General features: G+C 47.3%; 1 protein-coding gene across 3 annotated transcripts in view; it reads right to left on the bottom strand.

The window, feature by feature from the left end:
- PPP2R5C (protein phosphatase 2 regulatory subunit B'gamma) overlaps positions 1-14,007 on the bottom strand; it is a 1,141,542-nt gene that overhangs the window by 271,291 nt on the left and 856,244 nt on the right. The window lies entirely within an intron of this gene.

The raw sequence follows: 14,007 nt of genomic DNA, 5'->3' as shown, positions 1-14,007 counted from the left end.
AACTTTTTTCTACCCTGGAAGAGAGAAATTGAGCTGCATTTAAGTGCTACTACTGAGCAATGACGTCAGTTTTTTGCTTGACTTGACTATTCTATAGAAATGACTGAGAAAAATTCCAATCCAGGCAAACCTGGCTGTCAAGGCAACAGTTGTTTGTGAATGTGTGCACAGCCAAGTCACAGTCTGACTGATCTATATTACAGGCACTCCGTGTGCTAACACAGCAATAGCAGCCGTGGCCCTTGAGAAATAGGCCCTCAGTCCTGTGGAAGCTACTTCTCAGCCAATGTGTTCATATTTTATTGCAGAGGACTATCCACCTGAACAAAGTCTTTTTCTGCACTGCCTTGCCTTTCTTTGTTTTAGAGAACCCTACAAAGAGTTTTTTGTCCACAACATTGTATTTGGTACGATCAATGTACTCTTGTAGGATCTAGCTGATAATCTCTGCTCTCTTTGGAGGGGGAAGGCAGGGCAAAGACCCAAGTAGTGAAGCATCTGTCACCACTGTCAGCTCTGGGTGTGACAAGGAGAAGGGACTGCTACTGGTTGAATTTCAGTTGAGCCAGCACTGCATCTTTTAGGTCGGACTCCATTTCCTGCATAGATGTGGTCGACATAGATCAGGAACAAGATTTACATGGTCTTGGTCAGCAGGGTTTACCTTTCACCCTGTGCATTTTACTACTGAATCACCTTGCTTACTGCCCAACTTACTGTGTCTCATAGCCTTGAAAAAGTCAACTGTTGTGACGAAACACGTACTGGCTGTGTATATGGAACTATGCTCAACTGACTACTTGGCTGTATTTATTGATCAATGCTCAACCAATCTATTTTGATGCCCCTGGCTACTAATTAAAGGAATCCACTACAACCAATGCAACTGGAGGACATCTTTATTATGAACACTGTTTTGAGTGCTGCAGCTTCTGTGCTACATAGCACTGCATCTTTTGCAGTCTCCTCAAAAACCTGGATGGAATCAGATATTTTCCCTTGGTTCTGGGCCCACTGAGATTTCATGTTGCACTGTGGAGCTAGCATACGCAACCTGGCATAGTAAACTAGCAAAATGCCGGGTGCCACAAGGCCTAAAGACTCGGATACTTTCACACAGCCCAAATATCCTGGACTCGTGTTGGGAAGGCCCAAAGCAGCACAGTACCCATGTTGTCTCCAATGAAGAACCATCTCTGTGAAGTAGTCAGCTGTCAATCCACCATATTGGAAGGGAACCCTAACAATGTCAGGAAGTTCGCAGTCATAAGGAGGTGGTATATCACTGATTGTGGCAAGCTCATGTTCAACAGCCAGTCGGCAAGGAAGGGAAAAACTGGTCTCCATGACCTCCAAAGGTGTGCTGCAACTACCGCTGTCACTTTCATAAACACCAGAGGTCGAAGGGGAGCACTGTAAATTAAAAATGCTCCTGGCCCACCTTGACACAGATACATCTGTATGACTATATGCTGGGTAGATGAAAATGCATGTCCTGCAGTTCCCGGGCTATCATCCAGTTACCTGCATCCAAGCCAGACAGAATGTGGGCCAGCATTAGTATCCTGAGTTTGCCCTTCAACAGGAAAGCATTCAGACAGCAGAGATCTAACTGGCAAAGGGGTCTTGATCCTTCATCAGCAGGAGGAAATATAACTGGAATACCAGGGAAGAACAGCCAGTTCTAGTTTCCTTGGTGGGAACCTTCTGTATGGTTTGTTTGGCCAAAAGGGCCTGCATTTACTGGAGCAAGATAAACAACTGCTCCTATGAGAGATGTTTGGAGGCGGGTGGGAGGTGAAGCGGGTGAAAAAGGAGTGGCAGAGCGTTGGACGATCTGGAGTACTCACCTATTGGATGTTATATTATGCCCACCCTGGAGGAAGTATATGATCCTGCCTCCCACAGGATGTTCTAAGGAAAAACTAAAGTGGCTTGGAGGTGGATGCTGGAGGGGCAGGAGGCAAGAATTATCAATTCCCTTTATGGCCTGGGCACTGTCTGCTTGATCCGCGCCATAACCCTAATGACTAAGGTGCTTGTTGCGGGGGCCTTCAAAGGAGTAAAACTGGCGTGGGAGGGTACTGTTTTGAGGAGATAGAAAGGCCCACAGAAGGTGCCTGGGCCCGGTTTGTTTTAAAGTGTTCCAAGGCCAAACTATTTTTGCCAAACAAATGAGATCCATCAAATCACATGCCCATTAAAGGGTCTTGAAAAACTCCAGGGTCACCTGCGGATCACATCCAGGTGTGCCGCTGAAGCACCATTCTAGAGCAGACTGCTCTTTCCAAGCATTCAGAGCCCAGCCCTGAGCTTATAATATACCTTCCTGTACCCTGACCATGTTGGATGGTCTGATCCAAACTATTCCGAAATTCATCGGGGACTGCCAACCATGTCTCAAAGCATGGTTATAAACCATCCCAGTAAGCAGCAGGCACTGACTATTGGGCAAGGCTGGCTGAGGAAAACATCTGCTTCTCAAGGAGTTATGAGTCTGTCAGGACACGTCTTGAAGAAAGCATTGGTGTTTACCCGACATATATTAGTTTAAACCACCAAACTATGCTTTAGGATGATGTGCCAATTTGTCAGTGTTACATAGTGCAAGAACTGTGGCGTCCGGCAACGTGTAATTAATCAGAAGCCCATAAGGGTGACAGTCAGAACCTCATCTAACATGAGTGAAGACTCAGATGTAGTAAGTTCAGGTTGTTAAACCTCTGAACATTAGTTTGGCTTTCATAGTGGGCAATTGTAAGTCCAACAACTTCACTACGTGTCATCACCACAGCGAAAAAGCACTACCTTCTGTCACTTTTTCAAGGGTAGAACACAACCCTATATCTGAGAGATGTCCAACCCAAAGCATCTTGTAAATCGAGACATAAATTGTTATCCTCAATGTTGAGGAAAATTCTCCCCTTCAACACCACGTCGTCCCCAAAGGCTGGATGGCTCTGATCAGAGTCTGAATCGAAAAGTTGGTTTAGCTTTGAGGTGAAGATCAGAGAAAGAGGTGTATTTCTGTTGCACTGGCGCTGTATATGTCAGAAAGGCGTTGAGACGCAACCTCGATCACACCAAAATGAATTTGGCTCCAAGTCGGATAGGAAGATACGGACGACCCATCCTAGGGCACAGGCAGCATCCATGTGACCGGGACCAGTGTGGAATTTGGTGCCGAACTGGAAGGCAGCTTTGGCATCTGAACATACCAGAGGATTCTCAAGGCACAGAGAGCACTAAGGGCGGAACTGCCACCGGAATCCTGACTGTGGACCTCCACAGATCTTTGTGACTTGAATGCACACCAGAAAGGAGCCACAAACGTGGAACAAAGCCTCTCTGAAGCCCTCAATCTGCTGAAACATCGTTGACTGACTGGAAATTTTAGGTGCAGTGGCATCAGTTGCAGAATCAGCTCTTCACCATGGTGCACGCAAGATGCCTCAACATCCTTATGACTTCTCAGTTTGAGAATGGCTCACTGGGATGAATCTTGCTTAGTCTTTTTGTGATTCTGCTGACCAGAAGACTTGGTACCTCAACAACAATCTGTCATTGGAACATTATCAAGAGTGGAACGTGTCAGTGCCCTAGACTTTGAGAGGAAGCAGGACATCTAGGACTTCTTTTGGTGTTGGCAATATACAGCTTTTCAGTCCTGGATTACCTTGAGGTTCAGGGGGTGAATTCCTTGCAGGACTTGGGGTCATATGTTGAACCCAAACACCAGAGACAGACCTCAAGGGAATATGTCAGAGACATCAGTTTGCCAAGTCCCGACAAGGCTTCAATCCTGCAGTTTCAGGAGGAGACAAAGCCCATGGACACTGGCAAAATAAATTGGAGAAAATCTTGCCAAAATACTAGGAGAAAGCTGGACGAGAACTCCACATCTGCATATGAGGTCACGGAGAGGAAAGAACTTGCATCAGCGCATAGAGGTGGTGCTTATATGTGGCTCTGTTAATCAATTCTGAGAGGGAATGAAGTTGGAGCAGAGCATCACAACTCCTTCTACGGGTGCACTGGAGCATTACTTCTAAAATCTTCCACATCTAGTATGGTGCCTGGGGGATAGTTTAAAGGTTGTTAATCTGTGGTTAAAAGCACCCATCAGAAGGGATCCATCAGACATGATTGGTGAACAGGATGCAGGACATTAATGGTCTCATAAGCTTCAGAGCTATCCTTACTGACAGCCAGGAATAAGGATGAAACATCAGGAACATACCCTGAATGACCTAGACTTTTCCTTAATGAGGAAAGTTTTGAAAATGCACAGAACTCAAGATATAACCTAGGAAAGGCGGGCACTGCAAAGTAGTCTGGTACATTGTTAGTGAATGCCAATAATGTACTGCAGGATGGGGACACACAAATAGGCATCTGTGGGCCCAAAGCTATCATCTAGCCTCCTGGATTCAGGGTAGAGAGAACATGAGCATGTGAAAGCATCTTGAATTTGTCTAGCCACAGGAAGATGTTGAGGGGTCAAGGATCTAAAATGAGGCAAGGACCTCTGCCCTTCTTTCACACTAGGAAATAGCAGAAGTAAACTAACTTTATTAGCAGGGAGAAACATTTAATCATTCACAACTAGCAACCAAAAATATTCATTAGATACCATTTTATTATCTTTATTAAATTATGTAAAAATATATATTTCCAATTTCTTAATATCACAAAACACTTTAAAAGTCAGTAAATAGCCCTCTTCTGCTGTTCATTATGGAATAATCTGAATCACCAAACGTCCATGTTCTGCACTGGATCATTCACATGCTTCTATGAAAAAGAGGAAATTATGTATGTGTGTATACAAGTTTTCTATAACTAACTGCACAGGACTATTTACTGACTGCATAAAGTGCTTTTGTGATATGAAGACATTCGAAGACTATATCTTATTATCTGCATTTTTATTTATTTTTTTAAATAAAGGTAACAAAAAAGTACAAGTAACTTACCTTCGGTAAGGAAATATCTGGTAGAGACATATTCTAGTTGCAGATTCCTTACCTTCGAATTTCTCCAGGCGTCAGACTGGATACAGAGATTTTTCTTCAAGCAGTACCTCTGCGTGCCGTCAGGTGGCGTCGGTCGAATCTGCGGGCGTCATTGGCGATGTGCTTGCCATGATGACGTTGCGGTCGTATATAGGCACCACCCCGGCGCACTGATGTCAGTTTCTTTTCACAACTTTCCACGCCAGTAGCGCAGAGCCATGAAAAGCACAGAGTGGTGCGCCACAACTAGGGCCCTCAAGGGAAAGTTCCTGTCCCTAGAAATCAGTTTGCAGAGCGGGGAGGATGGGCGGGTCGGTAAGGAATCTGCAACTAGAATATGTCTCTACCAGATATTTTGTTACCAAAGGTAAAATCTGATAGAGACTTCTAGTTGCAGATTCCTTACCTTTGAAAAGATACCCGAGCAATACCATCCCCAGCGGTGGGCCTGCGACCCAAGATCACACCAAAATGTCCTGCAGGACCGAACTGCCAAAGTAGTCGTCCCTTCAGACCCGATTGTCCAGGCAGTACTACTTAGTAAAAGTGTGCAGAGATGCCCACGTTGCTGCCAGATAAATATCCATGACTGGAACGCCCTGTGCTAGTGCCGTGGAAGCAGCAGTAGAGTAGCTCTGGTGGAGTCAGCTCACAAGCCTTCAGGAGGCTGCTTTTTAGCCAGAGCGCAGCACATTTTGATGCAAAAGAGTACCCATCTGGAAATGGTCCTCTTCTGCACTGCCTTCCCCTTCTTTGCACCCACATATCACAGAAAGAGTTGATCATCCACCCCAAAGTCTTTGGTATTATCAAGATAGAACACCAATTCTCTTTTTGGGTCCAGACGGTGGAGTCTCTCCTCCTTATGAGAGGGATGTGGGGGTGCATAAAAGGTAGGTGATGGACTGTCTGACATGGAAGGGTGTCACTACCTTAGGTAGAAAAGGAGCCCTCGTGCGAAGAACCATTGTGTCAGGATGTATGGCAAGAAAAGGTGGCTGAGATGACAGAGCCTGGAGTTCACTAACTCTGTGGGCAGAAGTAATGGCAACTAAAAAGACAGTCTTTATAGTTAAGAGCCCTAGAGGACAGTTGTGAAGCGGTTCAAAAGGGGTACACATAAGGTAAGTTAAGACCAGGTTGAGATCCCATTGGGGCATGATGAATGGGATCGGAGGAAATGTGTGTGAGGCCTATAAGAAACCTCAGAACTATGGGAGATTTAAATAAGGAAGGCTGATCAGGTAACCTTAAGATACCAGAGTATCCCTTAAGAGTGCCCAAGGTGGAACCTTGCAGGGCAAGGGAAAGAATAAAGAGAAGAATATGAGTGAGATGAGCAGATAGAGGATCAACAGAATTGTCAATGCACCATGCCACAAATTTCTTCCAACAATAGGCGTATACAGTTTTGGCTGAGGGAAGCCTGCCTGCCAAGATAACGTCACAGACTTCGGGTGGCAAGTCAAAAGACGTCAACTGCCACCACTCAATCTCCAAGAAAGAAGTTGCAGAGTTGACAGGTTTGGGTGGAGGACCTTCCCCCCCTGCTGTAACAGAAGATCCTCCCAAAGGGGCAGTCTGATTGGAGGAGCAAAGGCCATGTTCAAAAGCTCGGGATACCAGACTCTTCATGCCCAGTCTGGAGCCACCAGTATTACTTGGGCTCGGTCTTGCCTGATCTTCTTCAGAACTCTGGGCAGAAGTGGTATTGGCGAGAGGGTGTACACAACGAAAAGCAACGCCGAACAAGTGTCGCCTTGGAAACTCCAACGCGCAAAACAGCTGACATTGTGGGTTCTCTGCGGAGGCGAGCAGATCTAACCAAGGCTCTCCCCACTGCTGAAAGAGACCTTGCGCCATCTCCGGATGGAGACGCCATTCGTGATAGGTTGTGCATCGACGGCTGAGTTTGTCCGCTCTGGCATTGAGGGAACCTGCCACATGTTGAACCATCAGGGTAACGTCCTGATGTTCCAGCCATGTTCAGAGGCGTAGTGCCCCCTGACAGAGGGTCCAGGACCATACTCCGCCCTGGGTTTTTTGGCAGTGCCACATGGCTGTAGTACTGTCTGCGAAAACCTGCACTACTTTACCTTTGAGAGAGGGAAGAAATGCTTTCAATGCAAACCCGATCGCCTGGAGCTCCAGAAGATTGATATGGAACCCAGACTCCGTCAGAGACCAGAGGCCTCTGATCGCTGCCTCTCCTATGTGGCCGCCCCCAACCCAGAAGTGACGCATCTGTCACTATAGAGAGATCTGGTTGGGGAAGGGAGAGGGATCTGCCGTGGACCCAATGTGGATTCAAAAGCCACCACTTCAGGTCTTTCGCAGTCCCCTCCTAGATATGGACCATGTTGGAGAGATTCCCCTGATTCTGCGCCCACTGGAACTTCAGGACCAACTGCAGAGCCCCATATGCCATCTGGCATGTGTTACAAGCAGGAGGCCATGAGGCCCAGCAGCCTCAGAGTCAGTCTCGCCGAAACCCAAGACCGAAGCCGAAAGATCAGAATTGTAACCTGAATTTCTTGGGATCGCTTTTCAGGAGGATAAGCCCGAAACTGCACTGTGTCCAGAACAGCTCCGATGAAAGAGAGGGTCTTAGAGGGAGTCAGGTGTGACTTTGGCACATTTATAGTGAACCCCAGCTTGTGCAGGAGGTTTGCTGTAGTCTGAAGGTGGGAGATGACTTTCTGGGGCGAGTCGCCTTCAACAGCCAGTTGTCGAGGTAGGGGAAGACTGACACCCTTAACCTGTGCAGATGAGCTGCGACCACCACCAACACTTTCGTGAACACCCGAGGGGTGCTGGTAAGGCCAAAGGGTAGCACGGTAAACTGAAAGTGCTCTTGACCTACCACGAATCATAGGTAACGTCTGTGGGCAGGCAGGATGAGGAAATAACGGTCCCGCAAGTCCAACGCTACCATCCAGCCTTCTGGGTCCAAGGCAGACAGAACCTGAGCCAGGGTGAGCATTTTGAATTTCTCCTTTTTGAGGCAGTAGTTCAGGTCCCGAAGGTCTGGGATAGGACGTAAGCCCTTGTCCTTTTTCGGCACCAGAAAGTAGCAGGAGTAACAACCACGACCTACTTAGGGCACAGGGACCTTTTCTATAGCTCCCTTAGCCAAGAGAGCTGCGACTTCCTGGTGGAGAAGTGCCAAATGATCCTCTGGAAGGTGACTGAAGGATGGAGGCATGAATGGTGGAGCAGATTCGAAAGGGAGGGAGTTGCCCTTTCGAATGATCTGCAAAAAACACCTGTCCGTAGCAATGGGATTCCCAGTGGGGTAGTTGATGGCGAATCCTGCCGCCAACTGGATGGGAGTAAGGGGACGAATTAGGAGGGTTTGGAGGCTGCAGCGGGGGCAGAGGTGGGCTGGGCAGACCTCTAGTTCCCTGTCCCACGCGGGATTCAGAGTCCCCGGCCATGTGAAGGCTGAACAGCATGGGTGGCACAGTGGCTGGGTGGAGGACATGACAGGGAGTCCATTCCGTGGCCACGAAAGGGGTGAAAAGCGGACTGTGGGGGGCGAGGGGCAGAGGAAAGGCCAAGTGACCGAGCCGTAGCCTGGGAATAAATGAATCTCTCCAAGGCAGAGTCCTCTGTCTCCGAAGAGACGTGAGCCATCAAAGGGCATTTCCATGAGTGACTGTTGGACATCCCCAGAAAAAACTGAAGTATGCAACCAGGCGTGGCATCATAAGGCCACCGTCGTAGCAAGCGATCTGCCCAGAGAGTCGGTCGTGTCCAGCCCACAACAGGTCATGAACTTTGCCACATCTCTCCCATCGTTCACAGCTTGGGAGACGATATCACAGGCCTCCTACAGTATCTGTGGCAGGACTTGCACAACCGTATCCCACAAGGAGTGGGTATAGCGGCCCAAAAGGCATGCAGTGTTCACAGACCGCAGCCAGAGAATGGAGGAAGAAAACAACTTCTTACCAAACTGTTCCAGCCTTTTTGATTCCCTGTCCAGGGTGCGGAAGGGAATGCGCCTGAAGATGAGGAAGCCTGTGTTGGGACAGGAATTTAGGGTCGTTCAGAGTGGGCCGATGGCGGCGTGCGCTAGTCCTATTCACAGAAGCCCCTGTGTTGGGTTTGGACCAAGTACACAAAAGGACATCGGTGAGGGCTTCTTTGAATGGCAAAAGGGGTTCTGAAGTGGAAGCCTCAGGCTGAAGCATCTCAGTCAGGAGATTAGACCTGACCTCTACAGTAGGAAGCTCAAGGCCAAGGAACTCAGCTGCCCTACTGACCAACATACCTTAAGTCGCTCCCTCCGCCGTAGCAACAGTAGAAGGAGACTGCATGCCAGCATCAGGAGAAGTATCCAGACCACTGCCGTGGCCCAATTCCTGAGCCCAGTCCATAGATGGGTCATCCTGGTTTTCATAAGGGTCCATGGACCCCTCCAATCCCTCCCCAAATTTGTACCCATAGGAAAAAGGGTCCCAATCTTACCTGGGGCGAATAGGCCCATCGAAGACAAAGGCAGCGTCGGGCGACGCAGCTCTGACTCGTTGGGGTAAGGATCGGGTCAGCGTCAATAGTGGGCACTACTGACGTCGGGAGCATCAACATCGACCCAGAGCCGGGGAAGGTCTGAAGGATGCAACCGGCACGGATCTGGAGTTGACCTCGCTGGCCGGAGCCGAAGCTGCGGAACCCAAAGGCCTCTCCACCGAACCCCTTGGGCCCGAAGGCGCCATATTGGGGTCAGTCCGGCCAAAGATGAGGCGCATGGCCTCATAAAATTCTTTAAGTTGAGCAGGGGTCGGTCCGGCTCCGGGAAACTCGGGGAAGTGTGGAGCCGACCCAGACGCAGGCTCCAATGTTGGAGGCCTTGAGCGTCAACGCTCTTCCCGTGTCGCGTCAGCCGAGAGACTGGGCGAAGTCGGAGAGCAATGGGATCTCTGACTTCTGCTGCTTCTTTTTACCTTGACCCGAAGATTTTGAAGACGACGAGTGGTGATGGCTCAGCAAACGGTCTCAAGACCTTCCTCTTAATCAAGACCGTGACTTACGTGGAGTCGAGTGCCGGGCCACCATTAGCTTTAGGGGCCCCTTCTTCAAAGCCTTCGGGAGCATGGAACGGCATACGGAGCATGACTTCGGGTCATGCTCGAGACACCGCAGACAAACCCGATGAGGATCAGTCACGAACATTGTGCGTAGACAGTCCTTGCACGGCTTGAAATCTGTCTTCGTGGACATTGTCGACACACCAAATCTCTCACCGGAAACCTCGACAAAACGGTCGAAGTCGGTCAAAAACAGACCAGGGTAGCTCTTCTCCAGATCAGCGCGTGGCACGGAAAGAAAAGAACTAATGTCACTGCGCGAAGGCGCATCTATGTACTACTCCCGACATCATCACAACGACTACGACCCCAATGACGCCCACCGAGTCGACCAAGGCCACCTACGGACGAGCAAGGGTATTGCTGGAAGAAAAATCTTCAGATCCAGTCTAACGCCTGGGGGAAATTCTAAGGTGAGGAATCTGCAACTTGAAGTCTCTATCAGATAGATCAGTCAGATGGGTTACTGATAAGTTGATATGAGCCAGTGCAGGGCCTTTATCTGTCAACCTAAATTAGAAACGAAATGGCAGGATTAACACCAAATTCCGATTTCAGAGTTTGGGACCCTCTGTATGGCTCCTTTCCCCAGAACAGCCTAGACCGCCTGCAACACAACTGACAAACTGCCCTCTGATAGCCACTCTGATATAGCAACTAGGAGGTGGGATGGAAAGGAATGACAGGTTGAAGAACTTCCGGACTATCTGCAGGATCTACCTGTTGGATGTTACTGCTTGCCACCCATGGAGAGAAGGAGTGATCCTGCTGGTAAGGGTAAACTAAAGAGCTTGGAGGCTACCTCTGGAGGGCCTGGGAAGTTGTTGCCCCTCCTGGATTGTGCATTGTCTACTATATTTCCTACCCTGATCCCCGGATGCAGTGGAATAAGTTTTGTTTGGGTGTCAGACCTCCACATTGCCTGAAGGTGAAGCCCAAAAAAAAAACCAAAAAGGACAAAACTGCTCCTGTGGCTACTGTCTCATGGGTAGGGAAAGAGAGGGTGGGCACAGTTTCTCTGCTCTCTAGAAAGTGCCTGAGGGCAGTCAGCCTTCTCGCCAATGAGTTGAGACCAACCGAAAGGCATATCCATGAGTGATGCATGAATGTTACTCAAAAAGCCAATGCATCTAGCCTCGTCTAGAATCCAGGTTTTAAAGAGTGCATAGCTACCTATCAGGGCTTCCCAACGCTGAGCAGATATGGTTTGTGCAATGGTTTGTGCATTATTCAAATAAGAATGTTTTGAACAATTTTCTGAAAGCAAGCTTAGATTTAGTCTTTCTAACTTGCAGTGGAAGGTCAGTCCCGGGCTTAGGAACAATAAAGGCAAAAGAGAGGCTGGTGGCTCTTGCCCTATTGATCCTCAGGACTGTTAACTATTGCTGGTTTGATGATTGTAAACATCTAGGTAATCAACGTTGTGTCAAATGTCCCTGGATAAGTGCAGATCCTTTATTGTGGAATGTATTGTGTGGCATGCAAAGCACTTTGAACTGTATCCTTTTTTCACCAGATACCAGTGCAGAGAAGTCCTGGCAGCTGTTACTGATTGAAATTTGGGAATGTTCAAAACTGCACGAACTGCAGCATTTTGTAACGTTTGCAGCCTTTTGACGACTCATTTGGGGCTACCCAGGTATAAGGAATTTCCGTAATCAAGCCGAGAAATAACCAGCCTTAACACCACAACTCTTCGTGTAGAGTCAGGCTGCCATCTCAGTAATCTCCTAAGAATTCAGAGGAGTTCAAAGCAGGTGGCCACTAATCTCCTGACCCGAGTTGCCATAGTGAGCCTCTTATCAATTCAGACTACTAGACTTCTCACTTTTAGGGATGAGTTGGATGCCCAGGCAGACAAGTCAATTCAGATATAACCAACGCAAGGGGTTACCTACTACCAGCACCTGTTTCATCTCCGTATAATTTGAGACTGCTGGCAGCCATACAATCCACTTCACTCTTCAGACATTTATCAAGGACAGAGGTCGTGTTCATTTGATGCTAAAGACTTATAAAGATTTGAGTGTTGTCCACATATATTTCAGTATAACCATACATTTTTATAATCTAAGCAAGAGGACTGACATATATGTTAAGCAGTGTTGGGGTAAGCTAGGACCCCTGTGGCATCCCACAGTCACAGGAGACGATCAAAGGAGAGAAAGAATCTGAGAAGACTTGAAAGATTCTGTTTTGAAGAAAGGCATCTAACCATGTTAACATTGTCCCAGAAATTCCTGCTTCCGCCACTCTCTTAAGTGTGAGATGGGAGACCATATCAAAAGCAAAACTCAGGTCCAAAGGGATCAAGGGACGCAGACCCACCCTTGTATAAGATATCCCTAAGCTCCTCAGTAGCAACTAGAAGGGCTGTTGCTGTGCTAATACCTGCTCTAAAGCCAGGTTGGGAGGGATGTCAAATTTTATTTTCCTCTAAATAACAGGCCAGTATTTTAACAACATATTTTCAGAGACTTTTACTCTGCCCTCGGAGATGGAGTAATAGTTTTCACACACCAGGGAATCACCAAGTGCCTTTAATAGTGGCTTTACTATTGCTTGTCTCCATGCTGCAGGTATTGTGCCCGAGTTGAAGGATTACCTGAAAATATTAGTTATAATGGGTATGATCGATCCTAAGACTTCAACATAATATCTGGACGTGCAAGGTCAGTTGGTGAATCTTATTTAAGGGATGTTAGGATCTCTAGGGTATCTTCCTGCGTAATTTCTGGGAAAGATCACAGTTTCCCTTGAGCTGGCTGATTCGTCGATTTTGCCCCTTCATCTCTTTCCAGGGTACAGCGCATATTGTTAACTTTGTCCAAAAAGAATGTTGCAAGTTCATTACAACGTTCCTCTGATGGAGGGGGCCTGCAGTGTTCTTGGAGATTATAATTAAACTTTTTACTACTTAATAGAGTTCTTTTGAAGAGCACGGGGCATTCTCAATTTTAGCAGCAAAATACCTGATCCTAGAGTCCCTGATTGCCTAGTGGTAGTTTCTGACTGCTCTCTTTTAGATGTGTTTACTTGTCTCATCCTAATGTTTTCTCCTGCTCTTTCCAATCACCTAGTCTCCTTTTTCAGTTGCAGGAGATTTGTAGTGAACCATGGGGCTTTCCCTCCCGCCAGATGCTTTTAATTGTTGTATGAGCAGTACTGAGGTAAGAGTGTTAAGTATCCATTTCTCGAAGTTGTTATACCTATTATCCAAATCTCCTTCTAAGACAGGGATGGAATCAGTGAGTACATTTTCTCAATCTGTAATGTTGAGCTTGCATCAGCTCCGTCCGGTTCTAACCGTTTCAGATTTAGCAGCTGATTTTTAGAGCTGGTCAAGCTAGAGAGTATTAATTTATGATCTAACCAAGTGATCTCTATTGGAGCATCCGCAACTAGATCCAGAGTTTGAAAAAATTGCATTTAGTACATGCCCTTGATTGTGGGTGGGGGTGTTCAGCTGCAACGCAAGTTGTAAGGCTTCTAAATTTGAAAATGTTTTTGGCAGTATTTATTGTTGTCAAGGTGCAGCTTGAGATCTCCTAATACAAAGAAACTGACAAAGTTTAGGCTATATTCTGCTACAGTCTCAGGAAGAGCATGCAGAAACTTGGTGGCAGGACCAGATAACTATATATGAGAAGTCTGGAGTAAGTAAAAGTGGGTGCCAACTCCACTGAAAAATGCAGGCATTCACACACCCTGGTATTGGTTGTGGTTCAAATTTCCCTTTTATCTAATTTTTGTAAATAATAGCTAGTCCTCGTCCTTTCTTCTCTCCTTCTCTATCCCAGCTAACCATAGTGTACCCCGTTGGGAGGGTCATTACTGCATCGGTCACGTGTTTCTCCTGTAGCCAAGTTTCGGTGAGGATCAGGGCTGGCGGGTTTTCT

This window comes from Pleurodeles waltl, chromosome 9 (assembly GCF_031143425.1).
Source record: "Pleurodeles waltl isolate 20211129_DDA chromosome 9, aPleWal1.hap1.20221129, whole genome shotgun sequence".
NCBI classification, from domain to species: domain Eukaryota; kingdom Metazoa; phylum Chordata; class Amphibia; order Caudata; family Salamandridae; genus Pleurodeles; species Pleurodeles waltl.
Note: the sequence above shows the minus strand (reverse complement) of the source record. Positions and strands in the feature narration are given on the sequence as shown.